The sequence below is a fragment of the Gadus macrocephalus genome, chromosome 6, assembly GCF_031168955.1.
Source record: "Gadus macrocephalus chromosome 6, ASM3116895v1".
Lineage (NCBI taxonomy): Eukaryota > Metazoa > Chordata > Actinopteri > Gadiformes > Gadidae > Gadus > Gadus macrocephalus.
The window spans coordinates 25,500,292-25,505,913 of NC_082387.1; positions in this window are offsets into that span (position 1 = coordinate 25,500,292).

Genomic DNA, 5,622 nt, shown 5'->3' on the forward strand with positions numbered 1-5,622 from the left:
CACCAGAGGGGCGCGCGGCGGTCTCCTCTCATCGCTCTGATGTGATTACCTCTCTTGTATTATTTCCGATTGTGAACCATAAAGAATAACGACTTCTGACGCTGCCGCCAAAAAGCTGACACAGTAGCCACGTTTCATATACAATCACAGAATTAGGATTATGACAATAAAAGGCGTGTTTCTAACTAGAACTGTTATCAAAAAGCATTTTAATGCCGAAACAAAGTTAATATTGCATTTTCCACTGATGATCAAAAGGTCAGCCCTGCTTGGTTCTCAGCGGTGGCCGCTCCCTCATCAACCACCACCGCAACATCCTGGTGAGGCCTGAGTGAACTCTCCTAATAACCCTAACCCTAACCCTACCAAACTGAACTTAATATACAATCGCTGAACGAATATTATGAAAACAAATTGCACATTCTTTCTCGAAACGTGATCAAAACTCCTTTTTACGCTGGATCTATATCTAAATATCGCTGAGAATATCTCTGCCATGTTGTTATTTTTGGCTGACAGAAACTTGACAGTCACGTGATGGCAGTTTTTGCATTTGACAGAATTTGATAAAAATTCTTGAGGTATTTAAATGTTGACCAATGGTTTTGTGGAATCTTACGACTATAAGAGCAGGCCTGTCGCAGCAGTTACTCAAGTTGGTCATGTGCGCTTGTGCCAAGCAGCCTGCAGCTTACACACACACACACACAGCACGTGCAGCAACACATACATACACCGCAAGCACGCACATACACACACCGCACACACGCGCACATACCACACGTCAAGACAAAGGCAGCGACACATACATGGAAACGCACAAACAGGCGTCCACACACACGCGCACACACACAGCCCGTCAAGACCGAGGCAGCGACACACTCGCCGTGCTAAGACGTGATGTTTTTAAACATAACGGCTCCGCCATCGACACGCGCGCAGGTAGGAATGCACACGCACACACCGCAGCGACACTCGCCCAGGTAAGACGTTATGTCTTCTTAAACATAACGGCTCCGCTGTCGACAAACTCTCCCAGGTAAGACACTTTGTCTCTAGACTATAGAAATTGCGATGAAAGAAGGGAAGAGACAATTTCTCACCTCGACAAGCAACGGCAGGTCATTCAGTTGGTTTTATAAAAAACGTTAAATTCAAACATCGCGCCGACCGGCATATCAACACACAAGTCAAATATATATTTCACCTCCTTGAGCCTCCTAAAAGGTCTTGTGATATTGATATTCGCCTTCCGCCTTACATTTTAAAATGTCAATGCACTTTTCAGCCCTGAATAACAGTTAAAGCTATTTAATAATTGATTTGCCTGCATAATATACTACATTTTCCATTCAACAATTACCCCCGTTACCAAAAATTGACTAATTTTATAATGTAATCAAATGCTCACATGTAATGGTTATGAATATATGGGTTGCAGTAAAAAAAATTGAAACGCTTAATGCAGTAAATAAGTCAATAATGCTTCAAAATGCAAAGACTTTTCACCCTATTATTATCGGTTACCCATTGCTCCGCCTTTTCAGGTATAATGGGGTGCTGGTAAAATATTATTCTGAAGAGGAAAATTATGAAAGTTGTTGCAGTGTTTCTTTATTTCACCTCATTTTGAGTTCCATCTCCAGATGGTCTGTGTTCGATTACTCTTGCTTTGCCTCGTTCAGCCTGCAGGGGATTAGCGTGCCCGCCGTCTCCTCGGACTTCAACTACAATGCTGCGTCCTCGTTGTTCTTTCTATACCCCCCAAACAGGTCAGGACGGTGGTTGTGTAATCGTTTATGTATTTATGTTTTAACGCTAGGGAACATGCTAGAGGGCTATAGCCGTGCATGGAATGTTTGAAAAAGTAGTTTGGTTGAACGCGGAGGAGTCGCTCCGCCGTGGCGCGCTTGCTAACCGCATCACACGGGCAGGCGCGTGGTAAGAGAGTGTGCGCCATTTCATGACACTGCATGTTGGCGCTGTGTTCATTTAAAGGCCCACTATGCAACTTTTTTTAGCCAAAATTACATTAATTATGCTGGTTGAGAGTTATTCTGATGGTTCTGCAACCATTTCTGGGTCGTTTGGTGGGTGTGTCATTGCCCCATGTCACCTCTCCAAGGAAAAAGCGCATATGCAACTTGCTCTGTTCGGACCGACACAATCCGGATGTGACGCAGCGGAAGTATCCAATCGCGCCTCGAAAATGTAGTCAGATTGTAGTTTTGAAAATGCTTTACGGCACAGACACACACCCCCAAACATGGCACCGGCTAGATATAAACAGCCAGTTGCGAGGCAATTGTTGCATTCATCATGGATCAATCGACTGATAAGGGACCCAAGAGGCGACTGTCGGTGGAACAAAAGAAGAATGGACCAGAAAAGAGATCAAACACAAGTGAAAGGGGAACTATGCAACTTTTTTGGCTTGATTTACCTTAATATAACAGGCTAAGAGTCATTGCGATGGTTCTATTATACATTTTTATTAGATTGTTTGTTGTTTCGACTCCCCCTTGCGCATCTTGGCGGAGAAAAGGAATATGTTTCTGCCGGCGACCCGCTGCCCACTCTCGCGGGAGTCTCGGGTCTCGCGAAGTAACGAATTGCTTTACGGCACAGACCCCCAAACACGGAACCGGCTCGATATAAACACAAGTAACTAAGGGATTGTTATATTCATCATAGATCAGCCGACTAAAAAGAGACAGAGAAACCCAATGTCGGAGGAACAGAAGAAGAGAAAAGGGAGACTGACCGACAGAGAGGCCAGACACGAGTAAACGTTGGGCAAGCTTTTCAGGAATAGCGTGAACTGAAAGAAAAAGAAGACTGGAAATCAGACGCCGACTCGGCCGTGTTGCTTTTGAAATTGAAAGTACCCTTGGGTGAACTTTGTCTTCGTGGTATTCTTGATGTTGATAGTCTCTGTACAAATGTGTTTGCTCAACCATTTTGTTGTGAGCCCTGTAAAAATTGTTTTCTCGACCGTTTTGTTGTGAGCCCTGTATGTTTCTAGCTTGCTTGGTTGCAATCATATAAACACCTTTGTTTCCATGGGTGTTTTGCTGTTCGTCTGTCTCGTCCCCCAGATACACAGAATCCCCGAATCCAGGTTCTTGTTTATTTAGATTATTATGTTGGCCAACACTGTTACACTTATTGTTCTGTTCGACCTAAGATAAAACAATTATAATCTAGGATATAAATTCTCCCCGTCAACTATAAAAAAGGATGGATTTATGTTTATTGCAAGACAAATACACCATTTTAAAAATGTATAACCTTGCCTACACTTTATGAACATCTACTTCGGACATGGCTCCACGCATTCGCCGGCTTCTTTGAAAACAAATGCACTTGGCTCACGTAGAAGTGCATGGGGAAGGGTCGTCAACGAGTTGTTACGACAGTGTTGTAAAATATCTACTACGAAGCTGTAGGGGGCGCTGTGTAGAGAAATGTGCGTGCCAAAACCAAGAAAACAGCGAAGAAATGCCCGAAGTTGCATAGTGGGCCTTTAATGTGTAAAATATATGCCAATGTGTGATAGAATAAGCTGGCACTGTATTCTGTTTAAGTGTCGTTAGCGAGTATTGTCAGTGTGTTTTAGCTGAAACAATGCTTTATTGAATAATGTGTCATGGTAAAAAGCTTAAAATGTAGTGTTTAGTACTCAAACAACGCACACTTTAATATGCTATTTGTTTACATGTTATTTTGAAAGTTGTTTAAAGGAAAATTGGTATGTGTAATGAGTTTTGCATATTATGGAAATAGCATTTTATGGATACTATGCAGGTATTTATACAGGTATTTCTAATATTTGGTATAGCATGAAAAATGCACTGTTTATTGAATATTGTGAACATCATTGGAACTAAATGTAAATGACCTTATATGAGAATGAGGAGCAGAAAGTCTGTATTTCTCACACCAGTGGGCGTGTTGATGACGCTTCTGCATGTCATTGATTGGCCCCCTAAATGGTAATCAGCCTGTTGCCATTTGTTCGCTGAATGGTTAAAAAAATATTTCAATGTTGGCACTGCTTCTAAGAGTCATTTGTGGTGAACGAATGTTATACGTTGTAACATTATAGGCAAAATTTTCTTATATTATGCACTCAGAAATTTGTTACATTATCGACTGGGGTTTCCCCATTATTGCTGTGGATTTAATAGTTTAGTTTGTTCTGGTTTGACTAATATGACGCCCACCTATCCGAAATGGTTTGTTGATGTATCTCACATGTCAAAAATAAAAATGTGATATCTGAAATGGGAAATTACATTTCCACTATTCACAATCCTTTTACAACATGTGGACATTTAATTGTAGATATCTGAATCGTTATTCTCACGACTGAAAAAGGAATGACCGAAATCTATGATTAAATTGAAGATGTCGGTAAAAGAAAAAAACATGTTCAAATTTCATTCCCATTCGTGAAAACTAAATCACTACTGGTCAACCCGACTGGTTAAATGTTGAATGGGCTTACCATACAGGGTGTGACTTTGATATTGTTTTGTGTTGGGTTGCATTGTGTTGCGTTCAAATCATATTATATCAAATCATACCATGGATCATATCTATTTCATACTTTATCAAGTTTTTTTCTTTTATGTTGTTACTAAAGCAGTTTTGGTTGGGCCCATTAGGAAAATAATGCATTATCATTATTATTATTATTATCATAACATATGGAACGTTAAACTGATTGAATCAAAGGGTTAGGGTTAGGGTTGAAGTCCCATTAGACTCTAAAAATAGCTATAGGTTGAGCCCACAGGCCGGCTGGATCCAGTTTGTGTACGGACGCGTTCCCGGTAGTAAACAGAAGAAGCATTACAGCTTACCAGCTAGCAGCAGGAGCACAGAGAGGGTCCATGGATTCGTCTTCATCTGCTCCGTAGCTTCCTCTCTGTGTCTGGTTGTTACCGTCACTAGGACAGAGGGAGGGCTGAATGGCTGATTGTGAAAGGCTACAGGAAATGGACTCTATCTGCCCAATGTAGAAAACAACGAAAAGTTTGTTGAGGCATTATATTTATTTTAATTTATGTCTGTGCAGTTTTTTTTTTTTAATAACATTATTTTTACAACATTTTCTAAAATATAAATGCTATTTATTAATATAGGAATATTTTCCACTGCTGTACCCAAATGAAAATACACTGTATGCTCAGAAAAGGTAATATTTAAACTTTAATAGCATAATAGTCTACTGGAAAGGTCTAATACAGTTCCCAAAAAGCTTGTTCTATGTCTAAATTCGGTTATTCATACCTATAATACCTGTATTTTTAAACAGTCGCTTCACAAAAAGACTTTCGTTCAATTCTATGTGACTTCTGCTATCTTTATAATAGTATTCGGAGAAGAGAGGACTTCGACGCACATGGCAGCAGACAAAGTTCCTGCTGATTTTCAGTGGATTATCTGCCCCCCATTAACTTGCTACCGCGACAACAGCTTTCCGGGTGGCGTCAATGTTTTTCTTCAACGACCGAGCTAAACATAATAAAACACTTGAAGTGTGGGCGTGACGTCACATCCAAGGTCCGAGTCGGATCGCAGAGAATACTAAAACACACCATTAATTGAGAAGTA